Genomic DNA, 13,184 nt, shown 5'->3' on the forward strand with positions numbered 1-13,184 from the left:
GCTCCACTCATTGCCAGTTTGGTATCAAGTACTAAAATATAAATAAGCTTCCATTTCATGCAAAAAATATCTTAAAAGAACTACAATTTCCTTAAAATAATATGATTGAATAATTGTCTCTTGAATTCTGTTTTCGTCTAGTCCAAGTCTATTTTGGGCACAACCTGAATTCAATGGTACATAAGATGCTAAAAAGTTATGATTTGACCAAAGGTGTTTATTCAAAAAGACGGTCAAATTCTTCCCAATCCATATCAAATCATATGTTCAAAGTACTATTGAACAGAAAGCTTTTAAATCGAGATGGATGTACCTTTGGAATAATAACCAACATATTTCAATGAACATTTTTGCCCATCAGATCATAAAACGCCCTCACAGTGCAACGAAGAAATCTCTCTCTGTGGTTGTGAAATACGATAGAAAATCCACGCACACATTTGCTTGCATCCTCGTTAGGCGAAGACAACTGTAAACAAACATTTTACCGACGGAAGAAACCGATTTATTTGACTAGTTGAACAGCTTTTGATGCATTCTGCAGCAGTAAAATAAAACTTTGAAGAACTACAGAGCTTTTGTGAGGTGTGAATTGAAGGTTGGTTCAACAGGTGAATCTGGCGAAGTAAAAATTGAACGGTGATGAAGAACAATTCGTCTAGCTACTGCTTTAATTGCTGCTTTGGTGCGGTTGCCTTCGTCATACGCAAAACGAGAAAAATGCCAACTAGTAAGTGAAGTGAAATTGAAACGAGAAACTTTGAAGAGTTATTCGATTTCCTGTGATGTAAGGCCTGATTTTTGATAGTCTACGTCTTTTTGCTTCCATCTGATGAGTCGTTGGCAAAGGCAAGTTGATATATTAAATAATAATATATTAAATATATTATATATTATATTATATATTAAATAATTTTGTATTAATTGGCTATTTCCCGTCGGATATGACGGGAATTAGTGTATATGATTAAATAGATTTCTACCCTATATTTACAAACAGAACGAAACTAGGGTGACGATGGGTTTGTTCTCTTCGTCATGGGGGGTTTTTATCGGCCAAATTTCTTGAAACTTGGTCATATAATTTAGCTTGGTTGGGAAGGAGTTAAGGCCAACTCTGAGTTCAACAGCTTAAAAAAAAAACATGACGAAGAGAACAAAACTGCCGAAAATACACAATTCCCCCTATATACAGTAAAATTTTGAGGAACTGCTCAATCCAAAAAGTGATGCTCTTAAAGCCCAATTTAATACCCTTTCCCTCTAAAATGGAGTAATTTGGAGGAGTAAGTCATAGGGATTTCGAAAAATGTATCTGGAGGAATGAATTCTTAGGAAAATCCCGCAAGAAATCCTAGGAGGGATACCGCAAATAAAACGGGGAAAAGGCGTCTGTCGAAGAATTCCGAAAAAAAAACACCTGAAGAAATTCCAGAGAAAATCATTGCAGGAATCCTGGAAAGAACCCCGTGAGGAATCTTGGAAGGAATCTTGGAGGAATCTTGGAAGTAATACCGAAAGGATTCCTGGAGAAATTAATACAAGAATCTCAGAAGGATTCTGAGAAGGAGAAAGATTTTTTTGGAGAAATCCCCAAGGAAAATCTTGGAAAAAATCCTAAAGAAAGTCTGAGAAAATTAATGAAGGAATCGTGGGAGAAAGCTTTGACGAAATTCCTGAAGGAATTCCTATATTAATCTCGCGATAGATGCTTGAAAAAATACAGGAAAGAGTTTCGGATTAAATCCCTAAGGAAATCTCAGGATAAATCCACAAACAAATGTCTGGGGATCCTTTGAAGAATTCTTTGTAAGAATCTTGGGAGAAATTCTTGAAGGAAACCCTTGAGGAATCAATGAAAGAATCTCGGCAGGACTCAATGAAGGAGTCCTGGGAGAAATTCCTGAGCGAATCTCAGGAGATAAACCCCAAAAAAAGGAATCCCAGAAATAATCTTTTAGTAATCCCTGAGAAAAATCTCAAAATGAGAGTACTATTAAATATTGAAGGAATCCTTGAAAGAATCTCAGGAGAGATCTCTGATAGAATCCTGGAGTGAACCCTGAAGCAATCTGATAAAAAATCATGAAGAAATCATTGACGAAATACATGGAAGTATTCTAAAAGTAAATTATGTGGGAACCCCAGTAGAAACCATTCAAGGAATCCCGAATGGAATCCCTGAAAAAAAAATCTCGCGAGGAATTCTAGGCAAAATCCCAAAAGCAATTTTGAAACGACTTATTTCCTTGTCGGTAATGCCTGAAAATATCCGTGAAGCAACAATTGAAAAAATCTCACGAGGAATCCCGACGGAACTACGGGATAAATTTATAAAGCAAACCCAGGATTCAATTGAAAAATCACGGGAGAAGTTTGTTAAGATCTCTGAAAAGATCCAGTGGAAATTTCTAAAAGAATCCCTAAATGAATGTTAGAAGGAACAGCTGATAGAGATTGGAATCCTGGGAGAAATCAACTTCATTAGATTTTTTCTAAAAAAATTCCGAGAGGAAACGAAGGAAAAATCAATGAAGAAATACCGGGAAGAACCAATAAAGAAATCGAGACTTAAAGAATTACGATGGAATTGCGAAAAGCGTTTATGAAAAAAAAAATCCCTAAGGAATGACAGAAAATATACCCGATAAAGTTTAAAATAATTACCAAAAAAGTCTGCAAAAAATATCCCAGAGATAATGCAGATCTATAAGTTGAGGCATTACCGTAGGAATTTTCAAAAGGATTGCCAGAGATGGGTAAATCCTAGACAAAAATTGCAATATTTTGCAAACATCACAATGTATGACATTTTTAGGGTTGTCTTCTCGTTGGATTGCAGAGAACCATGGAAATAGGTTAATTAATTAAAAATGTAGAATCAGAGGCGATTGAAGTTATCCTATAGAACTTGAACATAACGATGGAAAACAATCACCGGAAATAGTAGAAGCATGGAACGGCATTGCGGAAGATGTTTTAGAACTTGGAAGTCCTGAACGGCAGGACATTGTGCTTACCTTACCACAACCTTATCCCCAAAAAGATTTTCCTGTAGTATTCCGGGGTACCATGGGTAACAATGACCGTCAACCGCAAGAGTAGATTGCTTGGTGATTGTGGTGTTGTGTCTTCAGGACATTTTATAAACTTCATAATATCCGACAACAGTAATTAGACTTACTCGTGGGTTGTGGAGCATCGTGGATATCAGAGGGCAATAACCGCAAACGTAGGTTGAATGGCAATTGAAGTTAATTCTGTAGAACTTGAAAGCCCTGAACTCCAGAACATTTTGCATATCTTACAGTGTCATACAACATCTAAAAGATTTTTTCGTAGCGAAGTGAAGTACCATGGATAACAATGACCATAAACTGCAAGCGTAGATTGAACGGTAACTGTAGATTTTGTAGGGCTTTAAAGTCCTGAACTTCAGGATATTTGCAATGTCTGAAAACCATAAAAAAGAACTTATTGTTCTGTTACACGGCAACTCCGAAAATAATGATCGAAAGCCGAAAAGTTTTAATGAATTTCGGCTGCGGTAGATCCTGTTATGACCATGTATGTCCTAACTCCAGGATTTCAATCTATCCTAGAACATCCCAACAATGCAAAAACAGCAGCACGTGCATGTCTTGCGGGTCTAGGAGTATTCTTACATAATTTGTTTGCGTTTACAGAGCATATAACTTGAATTCCATTACTATTGGAGGTCTCATGATGATCTAGGTTTATTAGACGTGTTCACCGGTGTAGATCGGACATCAAGAATCTCCGAAACCTGTTTTTCGATTACGGAAGGATACAAATTCTTAGTGGAATTCGAAGGAACAGTACTTAACACGATTTTCTTTTTACTTACAGATATTCCCCTCACAAGCTTACAAGCTCACAGGTTCATCATCATCATTGCTAAGTTGTTAGAGTTTGGTAGCGGTTAGAGTTTGAGAATATCCAGTCTTGTGGGGCCTTCTGATATTAACAATACAAATTATTTATCATATTTCATGATTGAAGATAAGGGTGGCCCATGCTTTTATGGAAAACATAAAATTCGAAAAATGCAAATTTTTACCTCCTAGAATCAGTACTAGGCTGCAGCACTAGGCGTCGCGACTCTGAATCACAGAAACGACTGGTACGATGGCAAATGTGAACAGTTGAGCATGGGCGAGAATGTTGCAATATCGTACCAGGGCGATTGAGGCACGTTATAGACAGGTGCGTAAGAAGCAGAAATCAGCCTTCCGGAGGACAAAGCGCCAGCAGGAAGAACGAGATCGTGAAGCGATGGAAGAGCTGTACCGCGCTAAGGACCACAAGCCGACATGTGCCGAGACAATCACGGGAATTTTCTCACGAGCGAGCGTGAGATGGTCGAGAGGTGGCGGCAGCATCACGATGAGCACCACAATGGCGACGTTGCAAGCACCGAAGGTGGCGCGGTAACAGATCTAGGACGAAAGATTTCCAGCCCCTAACCTCAAAGAGATTAAAGAGGAGGTTAGCCGGTTGAAAAACAACAAAACCGCTGGAGCAGATCAACTACCAAGCAAGCTTCTAAAATACGGTGGAGAAGCACTGGTGAGAGCACTATACTGGGTCATTACCAAGATTTGGGAGGAGGAAGTATTATCGGAGGAATGGATGGAAGGTATCGTGTGTCCCATCTACAAAAAGGGCGACAAGTTGGATTGCGGGAACTATCGCGCGATCACACTACTGAGCGCTGCCTACAAGGTACTCTCTCAAATTTTATGCCGCCGTCTATCACCGATTGCAAGAGAGTTCGTGGAGCAATATCAGGCTGGATTTATGGGTGAACACGCTACAACGGACCAGATGTTCGCCATCCGCCAGGTGTTGCAGAAATGCCGCGAATACAACGTGCCCACACATCACTTGTTCATCGATTTCAAATCGGTGTATGATACAATCGATCGAGAACAGCTATGGCAGATTATGCACGAATACGAATTCCCGGATAAACTGATACGATTGATCAAGGCGACGATGAATCGAGTGATGGGCGTAGTTCGAGTATCAGGGACACTCTCGAGTCCCTTCGAATCTCGCAGAGGGTTACGGCATGGTGATGGTCTTTCGTGCTTGCTGTTCAACATTGCTTTATAGGGTGTAATAGGGAGAGCGGGTGTAATGGTTTCGCTGATGATATTGATAATGTAGCTCGCAAGTTTGAGATGATATGGCGGAATCGTACATCCGACTTAAGAGTGGACCCAAGCGAATCGGATTAGTTATTAATGTGTCGAAGTCAAAGTACATGATGGCAAAGAGCTCCAGGGAGGAATCACTGTGCCCGCCACCCCGAATTTCTATCGACGGTGATGAAATCGAGGTGGAAAAATTCGTGCACTTGGGCCGACAACTACACCAGAGAAATTCAGAGACGCATTGTAGCAGGAAATCGAGCATACTTTGGACTCTGCAGAACGCTATGATCGAACAAAGTTCGCGGTCACACGAAGTTATTTTTTTTTTTCAAAACGCTGATCAGACCGGTAGTCCTCTATGGGCACGAAACATGGATGCTACGTTCAAAGAATCAACGCGCCCTTGGAGTTTTCGAACGGAAGGTGTTGCGTACCATCGACGGCGGAGTGCAGATGGAAGACGGGACTTGCAGATGGCGAATGAACCACGAGCTGCATCAGCTGCTGAGAGAACCAACCATCGTCCATACCGCGAAAATCGGGAGGCTACGGTGGGCGGGTCACGTTATCAGGATGTTGGATAGCAACCCGACTAAAATGGTTCTCGAGAGTCATCCGAGCGGTACAAGAAGACGTGGAGCGCAGCGAGCTAGGTTGGTCGACCAAGTGGAGGATGAGTTGCGGACCAGGGTTGTTAACGTTAATCAACGATTAACGCCGTTTCGTTAATTCGTTAACGTTAATTGTAACGATCAACGATTCTTCCGTTGATTTTTTGGAAGCGTTGATCAACGTTAACGTTAACGCGGAGCGTTGATTTAACGTTAACGACTCCGTTAATTTTACGTTAATTGTAGTACATATTTAATTGATACTACACGGTCAGAAAATTCACTCATTTTCGAGCTAAAGTGGGACAACTCAAAAATGAGTAAATTTTATTTCCAGCGATAGCGCTGGCCCAAGTGTGAAAATCTCATCAGTTTAAGTCGTATAATATTCTTGCTGATGGGAAGAACATTATACGGCTTAAATTGGTTGGATTTTTCCACTTGGGCCAGCGCTATCGCTGGAAATACAATTTACTCATTTTTTGAGCTGTTCCAGTTTAGCTCAGTTTTGTGTGAATGTTACTCATTTTAGAGTAACTTTTTCTTAGCGTGTAGACTGTACATTTAAGGCCCCTTAGCGTGTCATCGCAAAATGGCTTCTTCAAAATCATTGACCGAAATCAACTTTACACAACATTGCACCAATACATGTTTGTAAAAAATCGACACTTATCTTATTCTATAAAATAATCAATTTCACGCAAGATATTCGGCATAAAAATGTATTCACACTACTTCAAATACAAGCCTCTTTCCAAGTAATCATGATTACTAAGCATTGCACTAAGGGCCAGAATCGCAATCTAGCGGAACTAAATTAATTACTCCAAAACGAAGCATTTCCGACATATGGTGTCTTCGACAAAGTTGTTGGGAATCAGCAGGGGCATCTATTGCTTAGAACATAGTAGTTCGCAACTCGTCCGCAAAGGTGGCGCCACCATCTAACTTCTTTGTTTTACGTCCTAGAGACTTGGTGCCTTCGGCAAAGTTGTTTATTTTGGCAAAATAAACAACTCTTTCTCATACGTCAGAATTCCACAGCCTACTGTTTTCGAGTTATTTAAAAAATAAAAACCAATCAATGAAAAAACAGTTTTTTAAGCTTATTTTGACATTTTTACTAGAAACCATGTGAGTTTTTTCCTTATGCATATGTGTCAAACCAAACACATTGTATGGGAATATGTTTAATATTATCATTAAAAACTCAAAATAAAAATACAAATTCGAAAAAATAGTAAAAATTTCAAGCCTTAATATCTCACAAAGCGCAAAAAATCGCAACTTCAAATTTTCAGCAAATACGAAGCAATACTAGGTGAACATACTGTAAAAAATTTGGAGAGGTATTTTTTGGTGTTTTTGAGATAATAGCTTTTTGGTAACAGTATAAATATAAGTAACATCAGCATGTACCTTTTTACTGTTACACATTAAAGAGTTTATGTCTTCGAAAAAGTTGTTCATTTTGACTGAATAAACAACTCCTTCTTAGACGTCAAAATTCCACGGCCTACTGTTTTGGAATTATTGCATATAAATTAGATTATATTGATAAAAAATGACAATAACACACATTTTGATGCAATATTATGAACTATTTTTATTTTTACGATACATAGTAGGTCATGAACATGTCAGTTTCGTGGAGCTTCAGTTTCACAATCTTCGATCAACGTCCTTTCCATCCAGATTCACGAGCTTTCGACAAGATATTTCGCGCTCTAAAATTTAAAAAGGTTGACAAAATAGGTTAAGCATAACACATTTTGAGAAAGACATGCCAAAAATTTAAAAATATCTTGACCCATGCTGAAATAGTAAACTGACATTTGCTTGGCCTACTATGTATCGTAAAAGTAAAAACAATAAAAATAGTTCATAGTATTGCATCCAAATTGCATCAAAATTTGTTTTATTATCAGTTTTTATCAATAACATCTAGGGTATATATAATAATTCGAAAACAGTAGGCCGTGGAATTTTGACGTCTAAGAAAAAGTTGTTTATTTTGTCAAAATGAACAACTTTTTCGAAGACATAAACTCTCTAATGTGTAACAAGAAAAAGTTACATGCTGACACTACTTATATTTATACTGTTACTAAAAAGCTATTATCTCAAAAACACCAAAAAATACTTCTCCAATTTTTTTACAGTATGTTCACCTAGTATTGCTTCGTATTTGCTGAAAATTTGAAGTTGCGATTTTTTGCGCTTTGTGAGATATTAAGGCTTGAAATTTTCACTATTTTTTCGAATTTGTATTTATATTTTGAGTTTTAATGATAATATTAAACATATTTCCATACAATGTGTTTGGTTTGACACATATGCTTTAGGAAAAAAAATAAATTCACATGGTTTTTAGTAAAAATGTCACAATAAGCTTAAAAACTGTTTTTTCATTAATTGGTTTTTATTTTTTAAATAACTCGAAAACAGTAGGCTGTGAAATTCTGACGTCTGAGAAAGAGTTGTTTATTTTGCCAAAATAAACAACTTTGCCGAAGGCAAAAAGTCTCTAGGACGTAAAACAAAGAAGTTAGATGGTGGTGCCACATTTGCAGACGAGTTGCGAACTACTACGTTCTAAGCAATAGATGCCGCTGCTGATGCCAAACAACTTTGTCGAAGACACCATGTGTCGGAAATGCTTCGTTTTGGAGTAATTAATTTAGTTCCACTAGATTGCGATTCTGGCCCTTAGTGCATTGGTTCACTCGAAAGTAGAAATTTTTAACGATTTGTTTCGATCGCACTAAAATGTGGTTGGCGGTGTTTACCACCCACCGCAGTACCAACGACGACGGCGGCAGCGCGGTGATGTCTTTTGGCGCGCACAATCATCGATCATTGCACGCAGTGATGTCGATCCTGCTGGCCAAAGCATCAATGAAATTGATCGAAATCAATTAAAGAATCCAGTCAAACACATTGGTTATGCGTCATAAAATCAAAAATAATTTGTGTGGTGATTATTTTTTAACTTTTTTACCACAATTGTTAGTGAAATAAGCAAAGCATTATAATTTACGAAATCTTCACCAAGCGGTCCGCCAGCACTGCTGTTGCAGCAAACATAAACAGTGAGAGAGCGTACCAAAATAATTCGATCATTTCTAGCTTGAATCTACTTTCGTCGGAAAGGTGTGCAAAATCGAATAATTCAGATTGTTCTCAATTCAATTCTCTAAGTAATCAGTATCCTGAGATATATGGGATGGAAATTTTGTCAGTGTTGCATCTGCTTGTCTAAGATATCACATAAATCACAGACAAATAGATGTGACACTAACGAAATTTCAATCTCATATATCTCATGATCCTGATTACTTAGAGAGTTGGTGTCTTCGGCAAAGTTGTATGGCTGGTCAAGGACTAACCGATAATAAGACTTATATTTCGAAATTCCACCGCTAGGCAGTGCTAGTGAGCTAACAAATTTTGTTTTTCATATATTTCAGGAAAATTTGCAAAAAAAATGCAACTAGCGCCGCCTAGCTGCAGAAACTTGAACCAAACGGTAATTATTCTGAAAGCCCTTGATCTGCCAAACAATTTTGCCGAAGACACCATCTTTCTACAAAATCAGGATGCTGAGATATGCTAAATTTAAAATTTGTTTGCTCTCTAGCGCCGCCTAGCAGTGAAATCACGAATCATACGGCCCACATTCTGAAAGCCCTTGACCAGCCAAACAACTTAGCCGAAGACACCAACTCTCTAAGTAATCAGGATCATGAGATAGATGAGATTGAAATTTCGTTAGTGTCACATCTATTTGTCTGTGATTTATGTGATATCTTAGACAAGCAGATGCAACACTGACAAAATTTCAATCCCATATATCCCATACATCCTGATTACTTGGAGAGTTGGTTTCTTCGGCAAAGTTGTTCAGCTGGTCAAGGGCTTTCAGAAAGTGGGCCGAATGATTCGTGATTTCACTGCTGGGCGGCGCTAGAGAGCGAACAAATTTTGCATTTCACATATCTCAGCATTCTGATTTTTTAGAAAGATGGTGTCTTCGGCAAAATTGTTTGGTAGATCAAGGGCTTTCAGAATAATTATTGTTTGGTTCGAGTTTCTGCAGCTAGGCGGCGCTAGTTGCAATTTTTGGCAAGTTTTCCTGATATATATGAAAAACATAATTTGTTAGCTCACTAGCACCGCCTAGCGGTGAAATTTGGAAACATAAATGTTATTATCGATTAGTCCTTGACCAGCCATACAACTTTGCCGAAGACACCAACTCTCTAAGTAATCAGGATCATGAGATATATGAGATTTAAATTTTTGACATTTGCATGGATGGCTACTGTGATCAACTCAATAGCTACTTAAGATTTGTCACGTTTTATAATTGTCCACAAACAACATGTGGATAGCCTAAAAACACCGGGCGATAGTCATGGACGAAATTAGAGCACTTTGGGCACTTCCAGTCCCAAAGACGAGCGCGCTGGATGTACATATAGGGCACTGCACTGTTTTGATTTTGTATGGGATTTTGACGTTTCTTGGCCTTGTTGTTTACAAAATTTCTGTAAGAGTGAAAGAGAAGGAGAGAATTTCATGCAGTGCTCTATTGCATAACAAGCGCGCTCAGTTTCGCAGCTGAAGATGCATAATGCACCAACACCATTACTTCCTTCCGAAGCATAAACTCACGCTTCCTGAGTAAGTCGGCAAAGCATTTTGCAGGTTCTTGACGTGGACGATATAGACGAGTGCACCGCCCGCTGAAAGTTCACTCGGGCCGCGAATTTTGACACCCTACTGGGGTCGACTCTTAACAACTTCTACCTAGCTAAATATTTGTTTAATTTATAATAATTTATAATAAAAAGGCCAAACATTTCAATAGGTCCCATCTACGGGCGGTCAATCAAGCTCAAAAGGCCAAACATTTCAATAGGTCCTATCTGCATTTGAGAGGCTCTCACTTTCTCTTTCAATTATTGCAATGTAATGGTACATTTTTCAACTACTTTTGCAGTACAAATCAAAAGACGATTGTTTGGCCATCGTTCAATACAAGGAGACAATCATAATACAAATAAACAGCTGAGATATTAACGAAAGAGAGGGAAACCAAAGAGAGCCTCTCTTCTGCAGATAGGACCTTTAGACATGTTTGGCCTGTATTGTGAAGTGACCAGATATATTTTGCTCTAATGCGGGACACAATTATATATAACTCAAATTGTAAGTTTTTCAGTGAAACGATTTGCAAAAATAAAACTCTACACCAATTTTTTTTTTTTCAAAAAAATCTCATTAAAAACCTAGAAACCTTCGAAGGTTTTTTTTTAAGGTGCATCCTCAAAATTCCTCTGAGGATCTCTTCTGATATTATTTTGGAGATCCTTGTGAATAGATCTCTGAATTTTAGTCTCAAAAATATTCGAAAGAATTCTTTTGAAATACCTGAATATTTTTATAAAAAAAATATCTGGTGAAATATTAAAAAAAATTACCGAAGAAAATTCAGGAAAAAGTTTGTGACAAAATTATAACTTTTGTAGAAATCTCTTGATCATTCCCGAAAATCCCCGGGAAAATTGACGAAAATCCAGGAGAAAAATGTATAAAATCCCTGCAAGAATAGCTAGGAAAACTTTGGAGAAAAAAAAACTTGGGAACTATTTTCTGTTTTTCAGGATTTTATCTGACGGTTTTTTTTGTATTACTTCAAGAACGCACTGTGAGCAACTATAGTGTGGGTATATCCTTCGTTCTCGCAGGGAATACTTCAAGGAATATTTTTAAACAATAAAAGCGAATGGAAATTTTGGCAAAGCGTCTTCAAATTCACTAGCAGATAGCTTACAATAATCAAGCAAAAATGTGCCGTGTTTGTAGTTGTTTTTACAATTTAGATTTCTCAAAACCATGCTTTTGAAAAGAACTGAAGCATTTCAACATTTAAGTTAGAAATATCTGTATTCAGCGATTGTTGGAATCCGGGACATTTCCGGGACACTTTACAATGCAGGACGACTAGCTTGAATCCGGGACTGTCCCCCACCATCCGGGACGTCTGGTCACTTTAATTTATTGCAACTAGTTTTCGCGATGAAGTTGCAAAAATATGAGCTTGTGCATCACTTTAAATGGAAATTCATGTAAGAAATCAAAGAAAAAAATATCAGCGCATTTTGGTAATGCCTCTCTGAGTAGAAGTTGTTGAGAGTCGACCCCGCTGTGCTGTCAAAAATTTTCAGGCTTAGTGAACTCAATGTTCATCGGTGCACTCGTCTATAGATTCAATTATGACACTGTTGGTCAAATGCCGGCGCACAAGTTCCTAAAAAAAATTCTTGCTAGTTAGTAATGAAAAAAAATCTTGTCAAACACAAATAATAATCTACCCAAAAATTGAAAAAAAAAACACAAGTGTCACAAAGCATATCACATCAATTAACGCCAAAATTAACGGTATTCGTTGTCGTTAATTTAACGCATTCCGTTGACGTTAACGTTAACTGGCTAGAAAATTAACGCAACGCCGTTGACGTTGATTCGGACGAAAATTAACGTTAACGGCGTTAATCGTTGATTAACGTTAACAACCCTGTTGCGGACCCTTCGCAGAATACGGAACTGGAGACTAGCAGCCATGGACCGAGTAGAATGGAGACGACTCCTATGTACAGCAGAGGACACTCAGGCCTTAGTCTGACCTGTAAGGTAAGTAAACATAGCAGTATATGCTAACCAACTACTTAATTTTCGTTCAGGTGTCGACAGCTCATTATTCGATTGAAACTTTTGCCTTTCAGAACACTTTGGTTTGGAGGAAATGAAAAAAAAAAGAATCAAAAAGGCGAAAATAGAACAACGGAAGTAAGGAATCAATCCTGAATAAAGGAAGTGAAAAGTGGTTTTCTGTTTTCCCCTTTGTTGTGCGGAAAGTTTTTCGTCGTCGAAGCAGCATTCGAAGCCGATTTCTCTTTCTTCGATTCGGAAATGGAAACCTAACCAAAAGCTGCAAATGTGAATGTAGCCTAGCGACGATGGGGCGGTGGGTGCGCCTAATAAAAATCGCACTCGATAATGCCTGGCAGCACAATTCGGAAAATGAACGGAAATCGCTCCACCTACGGAACTAGTTTTTCCTTTCACATGCATTTCACTGGTAAGGAACAAACGCAACTTAGCAACTCAAAAGTGGAAGCGAACCAAAAAAAAAAGAAAGAAATGCAGTCCAACTACGGAAAATACACAGCCAAGCAGAAAGTCCTACACACAACATCAATCAGGAGAAAGACCAGCCAGCCAGCACACAAAAGCCGGGAACAACACTGTGGGAATCCGGGGAGTGTTGCTTTCTTTTCTCCATCTACGTCCGGGCGGGCGGTCTCGGACCTGGCTGGCTGGGGTA

General features: G+C 38.4%; 1 protein-coding gene across 3 annotated transcripts in view; it reads right to left on the reverse strand.

The window, feature by feature from the left end:
* LOC109431918 (zinc finger protein rotund) overlaps positions 1-13,184 on the reverse strand; it is a 518,068-nt gene that overhangs the window by 111,160 nt on the left and 393,724 nt on the right. The gene's annotated exons all lie outside the window — the stretch shown is intronic.

The sequence above is a fragment of the Aedes albopictus genome, chromosome 3 (assembly GCF_035046485.1).
Source record: "Aedes albopictus strain Foshan chromosome 3, AalbF5, whole genome shotgun sequence".
NCBI lineage: Eukaryota > Metazoa > Arthropoda > Insecta > Diptera > Culicidae > Aedes > Aedes albopictus.